Raw genomic sequence first — 19,894 nt, 5'->3', positions numbered from 1 at the left:
GCCCTTGTTGTCCGTTGGAGCATTTAAAAATCAAGTGAAGTGAGGATCCTTTGCCAATTCAGCAAAGAGATGTGCTACTATCCTCATATGATTCTTGAACTTGGGAGAGAATTCAACACCACATTTATAATAAAAAGTTAGGTTTATTTTGGAAAAACTAAAATGCCCAATAATTCAAGAAGGTTTGGTCTTTATATTGGTTTGTCCCATTTTTCACATTTTAGCCTTGCATTTAATTCTTGCCTACCTTTATGCCTATCTCCATTGCTCTCTAGCATTAAGTTCTCCAATCTTTAGTTACCTTAGCCTTTCTTGGACCTTTTGTGTCATCATTATAACATCTATTATTTTTTCAATGTTGCTTCATTGTAAAGGACATGGTGTTGAATTGGACTGGATGTGTTTAATTTGATATCAATTAGATTGATATGCACTTTATCCACATTTGACCCTATACAATTAGACTAATTGCACCCAATTTCAATGTTAAACTAAGTGCGATTGGGTCTAATTGAAAGCGTGTGAGTCCAATTGAAAGTAGTTGAGACTAGTTGAAAGCAATTGAGTCCACTTGGTATCCACTTCTCAACCAATTAAATGGATTAATTACTAATTAAGTATAATTGGGCTATAAATAAGACCCAATCAAGACTAATTGAGTACAAAGGAGCTATAATACAATGTTTCTTTGATTTTAATTAAGCAATTTAGTTTAGTTGATATCCACTTCTTATCCAATTAAATTAAATTGAGACTACTTGAGTACAATTAACTTATGATTCAATGTTTTGTTGATTCTAGTTAAGTGTAATAAATCTAATGGTGGATTTTCAATCAAATGTAATTGAGTATAATTAAAATCAATTAAGTGTAATTGAGTCTATTCAAGGAAAAGTTGAGACTAATTAAGCATATTCGAAGTCATTTGATTGTCACATCAAGAATGGTTGAGGAATAATTTAGTGTAATTAAGTCAAATAAATTATGATTCAATCCAAGCAAATGCTATTAAGGTCAAATAATGTCAATACAAGTGCATTGAATCCAATCAAGTGCAAATAAATAAGTTGAGTGTAAATAAGATATAATTGAATAACTGAGTCAAATTGGTTGCAATTGAGTTAAAATTGGAATAGATTGAGTGTATTTGTGCGCGATTGAATGGATTCGATGTAAAATGAGTGTAATTGAGCCTAAATGAGCATTGCATATAATGGTATAAGTGAGCACATTTGAATGGAACTATACTTATTGTGAATTACATTAGAGTGCAACCAAGTATAATCATGAATTGAGTTTAAGATATATTTGAGTGTAATTGAGTCACATTCATTGCAATTGTGTTAAGATAGTACAATTTCATATAATTAAGCTGAATTGAGTTTGGAACGATGTAATTAAGTTCAAGCGAATCCGAGTGTAAATAGCTCCAAGTGAACCAAATTGAATCCATTTAACTATAATTTATTTTCATTTTTAATTAGATCTAATTGAGTTTAATAGGGTGTAGTTAAGTGAGTTTGAATGTAATTGACTCTAATGGAGCACAAATATAGTTTACTTGAGTGTAATTTGCAAGGTAAATTTGAGTTAAGTAAATCTAGTTAACTACAATGAAACTATTTTAGCATTATTAAGATATAATTGAGTCTATTTGAGTTTTATTAAGACTTTTGGATTGAGTAAGTTTTATAAAGTATCATTGAGATACAAGTGAGTGCAATTATGACCAATTATTGATTACAATTAAGATATAAGTAATTCTACTTGAGCTAATTATCTCTAAAATCTTAATGGACATGGTGTTGAATTGGTCTTGATGTGTTTAATTAGATATCAATTAGACTTATATGCACTTAATCCACATTTGACCCTATACAATTATACTAATTGCACCCAATTTTGATGTTCAACTAAGTGCAATAGGGTCTATGTGAGTCCAATTGAAAGTAGTTGAGACTAGTTGAAAGCAATTGAGTCCACTTGGTATCCATTTCTTAATCAATTAAATGGAATAAATACTAAATGACTATAATTGAGTTATAATTAAGACTCAATCAATACTAATTGAGTACAAAAGTGTTATAATATAGTTTTTTCTTGATTTTAATTAAGCAATTGAGTTTAGTTAATGTGCACTTCTTATCCAATAATTAACTTATAATTCAATGTTTTGTTGATTCTAGTTAAGTGCAATGGTTCTAATGGTGGATTCTCAATCAAATGCGATTGAGTCGAATGTGAGAGCTTTCGCTCAACCGCCAAGACAACCCACGGATCACTTATTGTTTCAAGTGTTCCAAGCGAGCTCTAATGGCTACCTCTCACATAGCTGACGCGCCCTCGATCCTACGAGTGTAATGAGCTTACCTTGATGCCGATATGAGTTGTCTCCTCTCTTCCACACTCCGGTAGCTCCATGATCCTAGATGCTAGCTCAAGCATGCTCAAACCTCTCCCTTCTCCGAGCTCCAACTGCCATAGCCATGTGCGCAAATGAAGGAAAGAGAAGAGAAGAGAAGAGAAGATGGTGAAGAGCTTCACCCCCTTGATCCCTCACTTCCACACACTCCCTCCCTCACTCTCACAATCACTCCCTCTCTCAAGAGCACACACAAGCAAGGAGAGGAGAAGAAGAGAAGAGCTCTTGTTGGGCACACACCAAAGAATGAACTTCCATTCACTTTTTGAACTTTATATATACAAACCCTAAAACCCCATGGGCACCCATCCTTTTTTACATGACCGGCCATTGTGGCAAGGTCCCTTTTTCTAATTCCCTCTTTTTGCTTCATGCCCTAGGTCTATATTCGACTATTCTTTTATAGGTGACACAGGAGGGAGCCTGGTGCTATTTTATAAGAGTTTTTGGAGTTTTTGAGGTGTCTTTTATTTAAAACTATGCTTTTGGCCTCGGCTTAGCTTTGGAGCCCGCCTGCGTGTCCTTGCTCACCTCCAACGACTCCTTTCCCTTTGGCCGAGTCATTTCCAGTAACGTGTTGAGGAAGGCGTGTTGTTGGGCACTGAAGACTGTCTGGATGGCGTCTACTTTACTTTCTGCCAGGATTTTTTCTTTTTCCACCAAAACGAGGCACCGCGCTAGTGCCTTCACCTGTTTCTCATTCTGTGCGGCCCATTCCTCGGCCCTTTTGTTCATTCCTTCCATGCTCTTCCCTTGCTTTTGTGCTAGGGTTACGAGCTTCTGCTCCTGGGCTTTGAGTTCTTTGCTCATATTCTCGTGCTCTTTCCTTCCGAGGTGCAGTTGATCCGGTCATCGACTCGATCTCTTTTCACTGTTGCTCCCTCTCTTGTCTTCTCTCCTCTTCTTTGGCATTTAGTTCCTCCATCATCTGCTCAATGTTGGCGATTATCTCCTCCAGTTCCCCATGTTGCATCAGGAGGAGCTTGTATTCCCACTGCATCTACACCAGTTCTTGATTTTTCTCCTCAAGCCGCTGTTTGTAGCTTTCTTCCATGTCGTCCTTTGCTTTCAATTCTTGCTTGAGGTCCAAAATTTGTCATTGTTGCATGGCTATTATGCGGGTTTTCTCCAGTTGGAAGGCGGCTACTGACTCTTTTTCTGCCACCAACTCAGCCACCGCCATTCTCTTTTCCTAACTTTGCCCTCTCTAATTGGGAGAGCAACTCAGCGACGTATTCATCGTAATTGGCTAGTGGCATCATTGTTGCATGGGTGGGGGTGGTCGAGGCCTCCACACACATACGCTTCTGGTCCTGCCTCGACTCATCATCCGTGGCTTGCCTCTTTTGTTGAGATATCGAGCTCCACTCGTGATACGCCAGGGTGACCGTTGTGTATTTATGTCACCGACTTGTCAGTTGCAGACGCGGTTGGTACACCGCCCATGAATAATAGCTACATGATAGCTATCCTTATCTACTCTAGTTCGTGGCTCAGTTAGTATGCCACCTTAGTTAGTTGAGTTTGGTTTGAGACCCATATAGAGGGTTCTTCTATTTCTTTGTACTTGAGTTCTTTTGGCTTACACAACTAAGAAGAGGAAAACTGTTTTCAGCCTCCACCCTTGTGTGTCTTCCCCCATTGTGCAAGCAAGAAAGCTTCAAGTGAGACTCCTTCCTTCTCTCCCACAATCTTGACATGGTATCAGAGCCTTGTTCGTGGTAAGGAGCTCAAGAAAGCAAGCCAAGCTCGCAGTGTTCTGGTAAGAGGAGCAGTGTTGCTTTCATTTTCTGTTTTGGGAGCAGATCTCTGCAGGTAGCACAGCCGGAAAGTGCAGGAGTGCATTGTCTCAGGTTGAGACGCCCTTTGCGGTGAAGCAAGAGGGCAGTATATGTTGCGGGAGAAGGGTTTAGCCCTTGGAGACCTTGTTTTTTTGATTTGAGGCCATTTCGGGGCCTGTTTTGGAGGCGGAAGTTTTCTGCACGCACTCAGGAAAAGGCCCAGTTTTATGCTGTGCAGCCACTGTTCTATAGGTCGGTGAATAGTTACTGTAAAAATTGCATTGTATGCTTGTGCCCAGAGACGTTGGGAGTTACAAAATCATCCCTCTTGCCTGTTGATGCAAAATCGTCACTAGGAAGTGACTGTGTGGTCAAATACCACTTTCGCCAGCTTTGGAGATTTTCCCTTGTGAGGGTGAAGCTGTGGTTTTTGCAGTGACAGAATTTTTTGCAGTCTTTTGTAATGGCATCTGATTCTCTTTCACAGATTGTCACTGAAAAGCTTGACAAGAACAATTTCCAAGCATGGAAGTTTAGAATGACGAATTTCCTTATGGGAAAAGGATATTGGGAATTTGTTGCAGGAAATGAAGAAGAACCAGTTCTTCCTGATGTTCCCAATCAACAACAAATGCAGGCATTTAAAGCATGGCATGAGAGAGCCAGGAAAGTTATGTATTGGCTGTCTATCAGCATTTCAGACTCTATGATTGTGCATATTCAGGATGCAAGTACGCCAAAGGAGGCATGGGATACTTTGTCAAAAATGTATAGCACAAATACGCAAGCCAGAAAAATACAGCTCAAGCAAGAGTTGCATAATGTGCAAAGAGAAAATATGAGCATCAATGACTACCACATGAAGGTGAAGAAGATTGCAGATGCACTTGCTTCCATCGGGTCGCCAGTGGAAGATGATGATTTAGTTTCTGTGACCTTGAATGGTCTAGGAAAGGATTATGCACAGTTTCGGACATCCATTTCAGTTCGTGAAAGATTTCCTGATTTTGAGGAGCTGATTGCTCTTCTAATTTCTGAGGAGCAAAGAAATGGTGGTGCATCTTCTTCAAGAGGAACTTCAAAAGAAGCTGTCTTCTACTCAAATGCTGGAAGAGGTAGAGGCAGAGGTAGAGGAGGCTGATTTGGAGGCCGTGGCAGAAATCAGAATATGCAGCAAACTCAAGAAAACCAGTCCTATGGAGGAGGACGTGGTAACTCTAGAGGCAGGGGGAGCCAAAGAGGTCGTGGTGGATGGCAAGAGGTCAAAATGCAAACAGTAATGTTGAATGCTACTACTGTGGTAAGATGGGTCATATGGCTAAAGACTGCTATAAAAAGCAGAATGACATCATGAATGGAAAACTGTAACAAGGAAATTATGCATCCTCTAGTAGATAGGGTGATGACAGAAATGAGCATCTGTTTATGGTGCAGCAAATGAACAATTCTGTGACAAGTGCAGAAGAAAGCAACGATGTATGGTATGTTGACTCAGGTGCATCAAACCATATGACAGGTCATGCAGAATGGATGGAGGATGCAAGGAAAATTGAAAAACCAGGATTTGTGGAGACTGGTGATGATACTGCACATCCTATTGTGCAGATTGGAAAAATTCCTTTGTCTATGCAGGATGGGAAAAAGAAATACCTGTCCGACGTATTTCATGTCCCAAATATCACCAAGAATCTGGTTTCTGTTGGTCAAATGGTTGAGCAGGGCTTGTAGGTCAGATTTAATCCTCATGGATGCTTTGTTGAGGATATGAAAAATAAAGGTCGCGTGATAGCAAAAGGAAAGAAGAAGGGCAGAATGTTTACATTGGATGCAGACATGTTTGAATTGAGTGCAGCAATGTTTGCACATGGGACCGGTGTCGTTGCAGATATTGATATCTGGCATAAACACATTGGTCATGTTAATGTACAGCGACTTAAATCAATGCAGGCCCAAAATATTGTTGCAGGTTTGCCGAAATTCAAGGTTGCAGAAATGCATAAGGTATGTGAAGCCTGTCAGTTTGGAAAACAGGCAAGGAAACCATTTCCTAGACATGTTCAAGAGAGTGAGAAGCCATTGGAATTAATCCACTCTGATGTGTGGACAACTAAAGCTGCATCTCTTGGAGGCTGTCATTATTTTTTCAGTTTTATTGATGACTATAGCAGAAAAGTTTGGGTGTATTTTATGAAAAAGAAAAGTGAAGTTTTTGGGCATTTCAAAACTCTTAAAGCGATGGTTGAAAAAGAAACAGGCCTGCAGATAAAATGCCTAAGGTCAGATGGAGGGGGAGAGTACCTCTCAAATGAGTTTGCAAGGTTCCTGCAGGAGCATGGCATAAAGCAGCAATATTCATGCAGTCATACCCCACAACAAAATGGAATTGCAGAAAGAAAAAACAGGCATATTGGAGAGGTATCTCGTGCCATGCTCAATGAAAAAGACTTGCCAGATTTTTATTGGGCTGAAGCAGTTGCTACAGCAGTCTACATAATGAACAAGACTCCCATTGCAACAATACATGGAATGGCTCCAGAGGAGAGGTATACTGGTAGGAAACCAGATATTTCTCATTTGAAAATTTTTGGTTGCATTGCCTATGTACATGTGCCAGATGAGCTGAGATCCAAGTTGGATCCAAAAGCAGAGAAGTGCATCTTTATTGGTTACTCTTTGCAGCAAAAAGGGTATAGATGCTATAACCCTTCTACTCGTAAGTTTACAGTGAGCAGAGATGTTGTTTTTGATGAGATGAGTAGCTGGTATAAACCAGTAAATGTGATTGATGATGTAGATGCACAAAATGGTAATGCTGCACAGAATTCACAGCAGCAGTCACAAAATATTAGTGGACCTGGAGCGTCCTCTAGCAGTGGTTCACATTCTTTGCCATGGACAGGCAGATTGAGATCAGGAGAATCTTCTCAAAGCAATGCAGATAGTGGTATGCAGGTATCACGAAAAGGAAAAGAGAAGGTTGATTAGCCCACGTTTGATGTGAATGCAGGTCACTCTTATGTGGATGGTGAATCCAGTGGCTCAGAGCAGAGCATTGATGATGAGTTGGGTATTCCTTCTATTGTTACACCTGGAGTAAGGAAGACCAGGGATGTTTTGAGAGCACCTGGGAGTGAACCTACTTTGCGCAGGTCTACGAGAGCTAGGTATCCTGTGGATAGGCTGAAATATGATGGATTTACAGCCATTCACTATGCATATATGGTCAAAGTGATACAGGAACCAGAACCCACTTCTTTTGAGGAAGCCATGGGAAAAGAAAAATGGGAGAAAGCCATGGATGAAGAAATGGATGCCTTGGAAGCAAATGCTACATGGGAGTTAGTACCTTTGCCTAAAGGTAAGAATGCAATTGGCTGTAAGTGGGTTTATAAGGTGAAGCACAATGCAGATGGTTTTGTGAACAGATACAAGGCAAGATTAGTAGTCAAGGGGTATGCACAAACATATGGCATTGACTATGAAGAAACATTCAGTCTAGTTGCAAGGATGGCAACTGTAAGAGCAGTCATTGCTATGGCTGCATCAAAGGGATGGTCTTTACATCAGATGGATGTAAAGAATGCCTTCTTGCATGGTGATTTGCAAGAAGAGGTCTATATGGAGCAGCCACCAGGTTATGTGCATGCTGTTCATCCTGAGTTTGTTTGCAGCTTGAAGAAAGCCTTGTATGGCTTGAAGTAAGCACCTAGAGCATGGTCTGACAAGATAGGACAGTATCTTGTCACTATTGGCTTTCAGATTTCCAAGGCAGATTTCTCACTTTATGTGAGAAAAACAGAGAAATGTATTATGCTACTTGTCATTTATGTTGATGATTTGATTATGACAGGTGACAGTGATGAAGATATCCTTCATGTGAAAATGCTATTGAAGCAGAAGTTTGAGATGAAGGATTTGGGAGAGCTGCGTTATTTCTTGGGCATTGAGGTGATTAGATCACCAAGTGGGATACAGCTCTTGCAGAGGCAGTATGGATTGGACATGCTGTCCAAATATGGGATGACAGGCTGTAAGCCTATTTCAGTTCCTTTGGAGCAGAATGTGAAGCTGAGCACAGATGCAGGTGAGCTTCTAGAAGACCCTACTATGTACAGACGCATAGTAGGAAGTTTGATTTATATGACTATTACCAGGCCAGATTTGAGCTATGCTGTTGGATTGGTAAGTCAGTTTATGCAGGCTCCAAGGAAACCACATTTGGATGCGGCTAGACGCATACTCAGGTATGTGAAGTCCACATTGCAGTATGGATTATTTTATGAGACTGGGGTTCAGATACAGTTGCATGGATACACTAATGCTGATTGGGCTGGTAGTATTTCTGATAGACGATCTACCAATGGATATGTGTTCTCTTTTGGGAGTGCTGCAGTCACTTGGAGCAGCAAGAAACAGCCTACAGTTGCCTTGTCGAGCACAGAGGCTGAGTACAGGGGTGCAGCAATGGCTGCATGTGAGGTAGCTTGGTTGCATAAGCTACTTTATGATATGCATCAGTCTACAGATGGGCCAGTTGTCATTTATTGTGACAACATGAGTAGTATACACTTGGCAAATAACCCAGTCTATCATGCTAGAACAAAGCACATTGAGGTGCATTATCACTATGTGCGAGAGAGGGTTTTACTAGGTCTTATTGATATAGTTTATGTTAGCACAGAGGATCAGGTAGCTGACATATTCACGAAGGCATTGGGCACAGAGAAGCTGCGCAAGTTCAGAGACCTGCTTGGTGTGCAGGAATTGGGATTGAGATCGAGGGGGAGTGTTGAGATATCGAGCTCCACTCGTGATACGCCAGGGTGACCGTTGTGTATTTATGTCACCGACTTGTCAGTTGCAGACACGGTTGGTACACCGCCCATGAATAATAGCTACATGATAGCTATCCTTATCTACTCTAGTTCATGGCTCAGTTAGTATGCCACCTTAGTTAGTTGAGTTTGGTTTGAGACCCATATAGAGGGTTCTTCTATTTCTTTGTACTTGAGTTCTTTTGGCTTACACAACTAAGAAGAGGAAAACTGTTTTCAGCCTCCACCCTTGTGTGTCTTCCCCCATTGTGCAAGCAAGAAAGCTTCAAGTGAGACTCATTCCTTCTCTCCCACAATCTTGACATCTTTTGCCCCGTGGCTGTGGTTTCTGTGCTCTTCCCTTGGGCCATTTCTTTACTGATGAAGTATTGCATCCAGGCCACGAAGTTGGAAACTTCCATTCTTGTGGGGATGCTAGGGGTGAGTATAGTGGGTTCAATGGAGGGTGCTATGAGGGTGGGGATAGAATGGAGGGGGGACTTTTCCTTTGCCTTCTAGGACTGCGGGCGGCTTTGCCTTTGCCTTCTAGGACTAGGGGCAGCGCGACTTCTAGCACTTGCGCGCTAGAGCTAGGCCCTTCTTCCCTCAGCTGGCTCCAGGCTCCTGGATCATTAGCCGTGCACTGTTGCTCAATGGACTGGCGTGTGGCCTTGGCCAAGTCCTCCTCCTTTCTTCTTAGTTCTTCTTCTTCCTCCGCAGCTCTTCTTTGCCTTTCTTTTTCGGCCTTCCTATATTCTCCCTCCAGTTTCTCATTTTCTTCTTGCTCCTCTCTTTTTCTCTTTTTAGCCTCCTATTTTGACACCTTTTTAGCCCTCTTGACTTGCTTTGTTGTTTCTTCTTCTTCCTGCTTCCTCTTCTTCTCCCTCTCCTCGGCCTCCTTGAGGGATTGTCTTTTCGCTTTTTCCAAATCCTCCTCCTTCCTGCGGCCTTCATCTGGTTTCTTTTTCTTCTGCGTTATCTTCTTCTTGGTTTCCTTGACCTGCTTTTTGCTTGATTGCTCTTCTTGCCCCTGCCCTTCCTTATCGGTCTCAGTCCTGTGCTGGACCTCTCTTGGTACTGATGAGGGGGTGACATGTCGGGTGTTTCCCCTTCCCTCTCTTCTACATCCTACGTCTCTTTCACAGCCTCCTGGATGAGCGGTGTTAAGATGCTTCCATAGGCGATGAACGAGGCCTTCTTTCTTTTTGTGGCCTTAGACGCTGGAGACTCTCCTCCTATGGGCGTGCTTCCTAAAGCCAGTGCTCTACCACTTGGTCAATAGTTTTGCGCACATAGCTATTCCAATCAACTTCATGTAGGGTATGAGCCACTACGTTTTCCAGCACAGGCACACTGATTCGGTGCATTAATGCATTGTAGCTTAGATCCGGATGCTAATAGTTCTATTGGTGGTTGTGCAGACTGTTCCATCGCTCCACCCTTGCTGAAAGGTGTATCAATGCAGATGTTGCCTATTGCGAGGTGAACACGTTGCGACTCATAATTGACGTGGCAATGAGTTTGCTTCTTGAAGGTTCGCCCTAGCAACGTCTCCGTGCCTACGTTCTTGGTGTTTGGCAGCACGTAGAAGATCATTGGTACATTTTCAGTCTTGATAGAAACGGTAGCCCTACACTTACCAACAAGGAATGCATAGGAATGGCCCCCATATGGATTTAACCTGGTGTTAGTGGGTTGTAGTGGTGGTTTGCCAAGTTGGGTCCAATGATCGTGAGTTAGGACATTGAAGTCCACTCCCTCGTCAATTAAGGCATTGAAGATGCATGTCCGCTTGGTAGTGACCGTGATGTGCAGGTATGCAGGTTTCATGATTTCCTCATCTGCATCATCGATTTCGGTGATGGTGGCTACTCGGACGTTGACTGGTGGTTCCAACATTGGTGGTTCATGCAAAGGATGCATGGGGGGATAGTATTTCTTGACACGGCTGCCATTGAAGAAGCCTATTCCTTTACCGGCTAGAGTTTCGAGCTTGACGTTTCCCATTCGGCTGATCGCACGAACCCTGAAAGGTCCAAGACCCCAAAACTTCATTTTTTGCTTGTGCCCCTTGACTAAGTATAGGAGCACTAGGTCGCCTTGTTCAAAGTCGCGTTGCTTGACATGCTTGTCAAACCAGCTCTTGCGTCGTGCCTTCTCGCATATGAGTGCATGAGTGGCTAGAAGACAGGTCTCCGAGAGGCGTTCAAGTTCTACTAGGTGTTGCGTCCATGGTTCCTTTCCTTCCCATCGCTCTTGAAGTGCAATTCTTAGGCTAGGCACGAAGAATTCTACGGGGAGAATTGCTTCAGTTCCGTAGGTCAGTCTAAAGGGGGTCAGTCCGACGGCTGTTTTGTAAGCTGTGTGGTAAGCCCACAAGGCCGCCATCAGCTTGTTATCCCTGCCGCTGCGTGAGGCCGAGACTACCTTGGTTAGGACGTTGACAAGAATCTTATTTGTGGATCTCACATGGCCATTTGCTTGAGGGTAGTATGGAGAGGATTTCTGATGGATAATTAGGAAGGTGGATAGGAGACGAGTTATCACTTCATTGATGAAGTGTGTCCCCTGGTCACTGACTAGTTCAATGGGGCATTCGAATCGTGAGATCACCTGCTCCCATAAGAACTTGGCAGTCGTTCGAGCATCGTTCTTTTGGGTTGCTCTCGCCTCTGCCCACTTCGTTAGGTAGTCTGTAGCCAGAATGATGTATTTGGCTTGAGAATACTGTGCAGTAGGGCTGATGGGTCCCATGAAGTCGATCCCCCATTTTTTGAAGGGTTGTTGTGCAATGACTAGGGTCAACTCCATCTGATCCTTGCAAATTGGGACCTTCGTCCGCTGACATTCATCACAATGCTTAACAAATCGTGCAGCATCACGAAACAGCATTGGCCACCATAGTTGAGATTGTAACACCTTGCGAGCCGTTGTGTCTCTGCAAAAGTGTCCACCAGCAATCCCATTGTGTGCCTCCAAGACAGTCATGCATCTCATGTTCGCACATGCATCTACGCATCAATCCATCTTGCCCTAAGCGATATAGCTGGCCTGCTATCAAAACTGGTAGGGCTGGATTTTGAGAATAAGTCGCCTCAGTCTTGCCTTCTCTATTGGTCATTTAGGCAATCCATGCTCAAGCAGTTGAACTACGTCATCCACCTAGTATGGTGTTAAATCGGCCTTGAATAAATCCCTCTTGTTGGAGAGGTTAAAGAGGTGGGCATCTGGCAGTTCATCGGCAATGCCTTCTCTAGAGGATTACCCTGTGGGGATGCGTGACATATGATCAGCCATGTAGTGTTTTTTCCCCTTCCGTAAAACCACAGAGAAGTCAAACTCCAAAAGCAGAAGGAGCCACCGAGCTATGCGTCCTAGCGCAAGGTTTGTTCACTAGGTATAGCAAGGCTTGATGGTCTACAAAGAAGGTAAAGGATGTAGCCAATAGAAAATGCCGGAACTTCTTTACAGCAAACACCATGGCCAAGCCCTTTCTTTCAGTCGTCAAGTAATTCATTTCCATCTCCATTAGTTGTTGGCTAGCAAAGCTCACTGGATAATCTAGGTTGTGCTCGCCAGGTTGGCACAACCCACAACGATTTTAGAAGCATCGATATGTACGTGGAAGGTTATGATCCAATCCAGGGCTCGTAGAATTGGTGCTGTGGTTAGAGCCTTCTTCAGCTCTTCATATGCGCATTGGCAGGCTTCAGTCCATTCGAAGGTAATTAATAGTTTGTATAAAGGTCTTGCTATCAATGAGTAATTCAACACAAACCGTCGATAGTATCCCGTATGGTCTAAGAAGCATTGAACTCCGTTGTAGTTGGTTGGGGATGGAAGGTTGACAATAGCCTTGAACTTCGAGAAGTCAGTGGCAATGCCGTTCTTCGACACCACATGGTCGAGGATGCATCCATGTTTGACCCAAAACTATCATTTCAAGGGGTTCAGGGAGATAAGATATAGGTGACACCGATCAAAGACTACTTGGAGTTTGTTCAAGTGTTCCATCCAAGTCGAGTGAACGCAGTGGTCATCAACAAAGACTTCTAACTCCTTGCAAAGCATGTCTTTAAATATGGTGCACATGAGACATTTGAAGGTGGCAGGGGCATTAGTCAACCCGAAAGGCATGACTATGTACGCAAAGACACCCCACTCGGTGGCGAAGGCAGTCTTATGCCTGTCGGCAGGATGCACTTGCACCTGGTTGTATCCTGAGAAGCCATCCAGAAAACTGTAGGCCTCCTTGCCTACCACTCTTTCAAGCATGTGCTCGGTGTATGGAAATGGATAATTATCCCTTTTGGTAGCATGATTCACCTTTTTATAATTGACGCACACTCTAATTTTTCCGTTTTTCTTCATCACAATGACTATGGGTGATACCTCGTCCATGTGCTCAATTTCGTAAATGAATCTTGCTTTCATCAGCTTGTCAATTTCTTCTTTGATAGCATGAGCGTGCTTAGGATTCATTGGGTATGGTTGCTGCTTCACCAGCGCTGCATTTGGTGTCATGGGTATGTTATGAGTCACCACACTTGAATCTACCCCTTTAAGCTCTTCCAAGGACCATGCGAACACGTCCACATACTCTTGCAAGAGGGCGACCAGACTCACCTCCTCGTCCTCAGCCAAGTCATCGGCAATGAAGACTAGTCGGGGTGTCTCCCCTTCCCGGGCTAAGTTCACCTCTTTGACCCTGGCTGGTCCCTCGATTGGTTCACTCGTTTGCCCTTGCCGTTTGGCACCCATCAAGATCACTACCCTATCGCCTTTCTTGAATTTCGTAAATCGTTTTGGAAGGTCTCGTGGTTTTCGTTGCTCGTCTGTTCACGTGTCCCTGGGTTGGTTCGCCCTTTCTTGCTTCAATCGTTTGCACCTTAGGTGGACAAGTAAGCCCCCGGCTGTGCGTCGGGTCTTGGGCAGCCTAGGTATTTCTGGGTTGCTATTCGAGCTCACTTCTGACTCAGAGTCGAACTCGCCGTCTTCGCTAGAAGAGGGGGTTTCCCTTGGTGGTCGCAGTTCAGATGGTGATTATGCTCTGAGCACTTGTGTTGCCCCTGGTTGAGCTAGGCCTGCTTGCTCAAGGTCTATGGCTGCTACGTGTTCTAACCAGGCACAATCACAATTCATGTGCATGAGTCCTCGCTCTGTCTTGTAGGCACTTCTTTTTTGTGGCTTGGAATCTGCCCGTATTTGTTCTATTTCATGTCCCTCCGTGTCATACTCTATCGAATCCACCTCACCCTCACTTTCATCCTTGAAGGGTTGGCAGTCTTCGTACTCGTCATCAGAGTCCTCTGCGCTAGCTGGTTCGTCGTCCCGTAGGGTTTGGTACTTCTCTTGTCACTGATCCGAGACTAAGGCCCAGTTGTACATAAGGTCCAAGTCATGCACTTTGGTCCATTGCCACTCGGATTCACCTAAGAGGTCCTGGAGAGGTGTGAGGTTTGCTACTAAGTTGTCAGCCACCTTGTCTATTAAGTATTCCAGGGTCTCCTGGAGTTCTTTCTTGTTGCCTGGCACTTGGAAGGTGATGGGCTTAGGTCTCCCAAGATGGGTTCCTTCCATCATGCACATTGGTATAGTGGGCATGCCGTCGGTCGTGCCCATCATCTTGATGGCTTGCTCATGCGCTTCTTGGTTCGAGAATGACAAGTCGATTGTAGCAAGGACATGCATCCAATCCCGCTCGTCTTTTGGACATGAGATATACTTGGTCAAGGGCCCATAAGACTTCTTGACCTGACTGTCGCCCTTGAGATTTGAGGAGATCACATCCAAGTTGACTGGTGAGGTTTTCCAAGTGTCCATCTCCACCCTCATAGCTTCCCTCCTATTGTCTAAGAATATCAAGCCGTTACCCCAATCTTCAATAACCCTGGCATTGCGCATCTAGGGCCGGCCTAACAGGACATCGTAGTCCACCCCCTTAATGACTATAAAGTCAATCGAGAACTAGACACCTGCAATTTTTACTGGCTAGTTTTTAAGTACCCCGAATGGCCTCACCCTCATGCCGTTTGCTAACGTGATGTTAAACCGAGCGGTCTCAATAGGGGGGTTTCCTAGGTTTGTAGTACCGCATGGCTTAGCACACTAACCTTGGCTCCTGTGTCTATGATCCCCTTTCTTGTTGTGTCTCCTAAGGCTAGGACTGGTAACACTGCATGCATCTCGGTGCCTTCCCCTTATCCTGGGATGATGGTGCGGGTCGCTCATCACCAGAGGTTGGTGCTCTTTCCAAACCTCACAAGCTGGTTTCTTCTGAATTGGAGTTCCTGGAGCACCTCTCTTTCAGTTGGTCGTCAACTCTGATAGCTTTCTCAAAAACCCTAGCTAGCGTGTCTCCTGCAAGCTCGAGTTGGCTGCCAAAGCCTTATACAGTTTTTCGTTTCGAATTCCGTTGATGAACACAATTGAAACTGCTCTTTCAGTCGGTCGTTCACTTGTAGGGATTCTCTTGAAGAGGCTCCTTACATGGGTTGCATAATCGTGAATGTCCTCCTCTTTCTGCTTGACATTCAACAATCGCACCAGCAGATTGTTGGAGTATCCAGGCTCGGAAAATCTCTTAATGAAGAGATCCTTGAGGTTGTTGAAGTTTGCCCACTCTGCAACGTCTAAACTTGTATACTAGGTCCTGCCCTTGTCACCTAGGCAGAGTTCGAATGCTTGAGAATGTTGAGTCAGGTCACTGAGGCCATTGGCTTCGTAGAATTGCTCGAACTGCTCTACAAAGCTGTATGGGTCGTCATGGGGTTGGTACTTGTTAAGCTGCTTTGCAATTATCGGGATTTTTGATCCTTGGGTTGCTCCTAACCCTGCCAACAGTGAGGTTGTTAATGCTGCAGCACTTTGCTCTACTGCGGTGTTGTTTAATAATCGCTTCATAAGAAGTTCTCTCAGTGTTAAGTCTCCTTCTAGGGCTCTCTCGTGATCCGTTCGGCTTCTACCGGCTACGTTCAGCACTCACTGTACCTCACGCAACTCTGTGCTTTGCCTTTGACTCCTGACATGCTGGTCTCTATTGTACATGGCTATGCCTTGCAACGCCTTATGGGCTAGCTTCCTCTCTTCTTCTAAGTCTGCGATGATAGCATCTGCTGTCTGACCGCGGTGCTCATATCAGGCGTGCGCATTGTAGCTGCTGACTAATTGCTGAATCGCCTCTGGGAAGATGCTCAAGTCGAGTTCCTCGTTAGACCTAAAGTCCGAGCTTTCCTCCGCCATAGTCAAGTTCTCGTGCTTTGCCAAGCTATCAATCGGATTGAGTGGGTTTGTCAAATCCCCTTCGCTTGCACCACTTGCTTGGTTCTACTTTGCGTGTTGATGGTTTGTCTCCGTTCGTGGGTTCTCTCCTATTTGTGGGTTTCTTGAGTGGCTTATTTGAGTGAGTTTCTTGACTTATTAAATGCAGTTCTCAAGTTATCTCCACTCTGTGCGTGTGTTCTTTCTGGTACACGTGTGTTCAATCAAGCTTTCAGTTTTTCTTAAGTGCCCTTCAAGTGCGAAAATTCAAGGTGAGTGCGACAAACAGCCTCTAAGCATCTCATGCACCCTTGGGCCTGATAGGCTTGGTAGATCGATTCTCTGGATGTCTAGGAGGGATTTAGGGCCTCTCGGCTACGTTGCCTTGTCGTTTCTTTTGGGCTCGATCAGGGTTTTATGACTCGGTGGGTTACCTCCAGGTCTCTGGGTTTCTAGGTATCGCAACAGCCCACTCAAACTGTTTAGTGGCCATGCCTTACGATTTTGTCTACTCAGTGCGCCAAAATTAGGCTTTCAATGTCAGGAAGGCTTACGACAAGTTGCGCTGCTGAGCTCCCGTTGGGTCAAGTCAAATCTCTGAGATTGAGTTGGGCACACACTCAGCCCAACTGGTCCAAATTGCAGGGGCTGAGAGAGTGACTTGGATGGGCCGAATCTCGCCTGTCCGAGTGCAAAAAGTTTTTTCGTAGGCCGAGGTCCGAGTGGAGTAACTCGGACGGGCCGAGCCAGATCTTGGGCCGAGGGTCAAGTATCGTGTCTTGGGCCGAGTAAACTTCTGGCAGAGTGTTAGTTTGGTCAAAGGGCCGAGTCGAGTAACTCGGATGGGCCAAACCGAGTAATTCGGACGGGCTGAATCGAGTATCGGGTCCGAGGACCAAGTAGGGTTTTCGGGTCGAGGTCCGAATGGGCGAGTCTGAGGGCCGAGTTTGGGACTTAGCCTAACAAGGGCCGTTCGGACAGACCGAACGCGGCGCGACGAATGCCGCGCAATGACGATTTCGATCGAATCTCCCTAGTCAGGCAATCATCCCCTGCATAAACTTCCAAATCCTGGCTAAGGCACCAAGGGAAGTGATTGGTATACCTGGGGTGAGCGGTAGGCTCTCCGACGACGCGATCGAATCGAATCTTTGTGGGGGCTCTCTCTCTCTCTCTCTCTCACTGTAATGGTTGCGAATGAGCTCTCCCTTGGTCTCCTGGCTCTTAAACCCCTTCCCATGCAAGGCTTTGATACTCTCAATCATTCACTTGCCGACATTAAGCATCCCAAGCTAGCTTTTTGCCATTTTTTACATGTTTTATGCCCTGTTTTTCCTTGTTTGCAACAGTACACCCTACCCTTTCCTGGTTCAATTTCCTAATGCTATCCTACACTAAATGCAACGAGAATCAAAAGCAACAAACTGACATGATTTCTCCCTATTTTCCAATCATCAAACAAACAAACTAACCCAAAATAGTTACTTGTTTCGAAGATCAAAACACCCAACCTTCCTACCTACCTCAAGCTCCGTTTTAGGGGAGAATCCCTTACTTCGATGCTTGATATGGGGCACGCAAGCGCTCAAGCTTGAATCCGTTGGTCCCGGCAATGGAACCAAAATGTGGGAGCTTTTGCTCAACCGCCAAGACCCATGGATCACTTATTGTTTCAAGCATTCCAAACGAGCTCTAATGGCTACCTCTCACATAGCCGACGCGCCCTCGATCCTACGAGTATAGTGAGCTTACCTTGATGCCGATATGAGTTGCCTCCTCTCTTCCACACTCCGGTAGCTCCACGATCCTAGATGCTAGCTCAAGCACGCTCAAGCCTCCTCCTTCTCCAAGCTCCAACCACCATAGCCGTGTGCACAAAAGAAGGAAAGAGAAGAGAAGATGGTGAAGAGCTTCACCCCCTTGATCCCTCACTTCCACTCACTCCCTTCCTCACTCTCACAATCATTGCCTCTCTCAAGAGCACACATAAGCAAGGAGAGGAGAAGAAGAGAAGAGCTCTTGTTGGGCACACACCAAAGAATGAGCTTCCATTCACTTTTTGAACTTTATATATACAAACCCTAAAACCCCATGGGCACCCATCCTTTTTTACATGACTTGCCATTGTGGCAAGGTCCCTTTTTCTAATTCCCTCTTTTTGCTTCATGCCCTAGGCCTATATTCGACTATTCTTTTACAGGTGGCACAGAAGGGAGGCTGGTGCTCTTTTACAAGAGTTTTTGGAGTTTTTGAGGTGCCTTTTATTTAAAACTACGCTTTTGGCCCCAGCTTAGCTTTGGAGCCGGCATGCGTGTCCTTGCTCCTTTTCCATCTTCTTTCTGCTTTTTCATTCGTCCTCTGCCTTCTCGGCTTGGGGTTAACATCTAATTAAAATCAATTAAGTGTAATTGAGTCTATTCAAGGAAAATTTGAGTCTAATTAAGCATATTCAAAGTCATTTGATTGCTATCAAGAATAGTTGAGGAATAATTTAGTGTAATTGAGTCAAATAAATTATGATTCAATCTAATCAAATGCTATTAAGATCAAATGATCTCAATACAATTGAGTGCATTGAGTCTAATCAAATGCAAATAAATTAATTGAGTGTAAAAAAGATATAATTGAATGTAATTGAGTCAAATTTGTTACAATTGAGTTAAATTAGAATAGATTGACTGTATTTGAGTGCAATTGAATGGATTTGATGCAAAATGAATGAGCATAATTATTAGTCCATTTGCATATAAGGCCATAGTTGAGCACATTTGAATGCAACTGTAGTTACAACCAATTACGTTTGGTTACAGTTTGATAATACGTGATTGCACCCAAGTTACACTTCATTATATGCAATTGGAATCAATTGAGTACCTTTGAGTTCAACTAAAGTAAATTTAACTATATCAATTGAGCACATTTGAATGCAACTGTAGTTACAACCAATTAAGTTTGGTTACAGTTTGATAATACGTGATTGCACCCAAGTTACACCTCATTATATGCAATTGGAATCAATTGAGTACATTTGAGTTCAACTAAAGTAAAGTTAACTATATCAATTATGACGTCACTTAACTTTTTTGTAAAATTGAGATGTTTTTTGGTTCAATTACCCTTAGCTAGACTTTATTAGGCTTAATTGAGTGTGATTGAGTACAACTAAGTGCAATTCAATCCTTAGAGTACAACCGAGTATAATCATGAATAGAGTATAAGTAAGCTATATCTGAGTGTAATTGAGTAAAATAGATTGTAATTCAACTAAGATAGTATAATTTCATATAATTAGACCGAATTGAGTTTGAAATGATGTAATTAAGTTCAAGTGAATCTAACTAAGCATAAATAAGTCCAATTGAATGAAATTGAATTTACTTATCTATAGTTTATTTTGATTTATAATTAGATCTAATTGAACTGAATAAAGTGCAATTAAGCGAGCTTGAATGCAAGTAACACTAATTGAACATAAAATACAATTCACTTGAGCATAATCAAGGTAGAATTGAGTGTAATTGAATCTAGTTAAGTATAATCAAATGTAATTGAGGCTACTTTAGTGTTATTAAGATATAATTGAGTCTAATTGAGTACTATTAAGACCTTTGGATTGA

The sequence above is a fragment of the Lygodium microphyllum genome, chromosome 4, assembly GCF_053477565.2.
Source record: "Lygodium microphyllum isolate KBCC chromosome 4, Lygodium_microphyllum_v1.1.10, whole genome shotgun sequence".
NCBI lineage: Eukaryota > Viridiplantae > Streptophyta > Polypodiopsida > Schizaeales > Lygodiaceae > Lygodium > Lygodium microphyllum.
The sequence above is the reverse complement of the archived record's forward strand: the minus strand, read 5'-3'. Positions refer to the sequence as shown.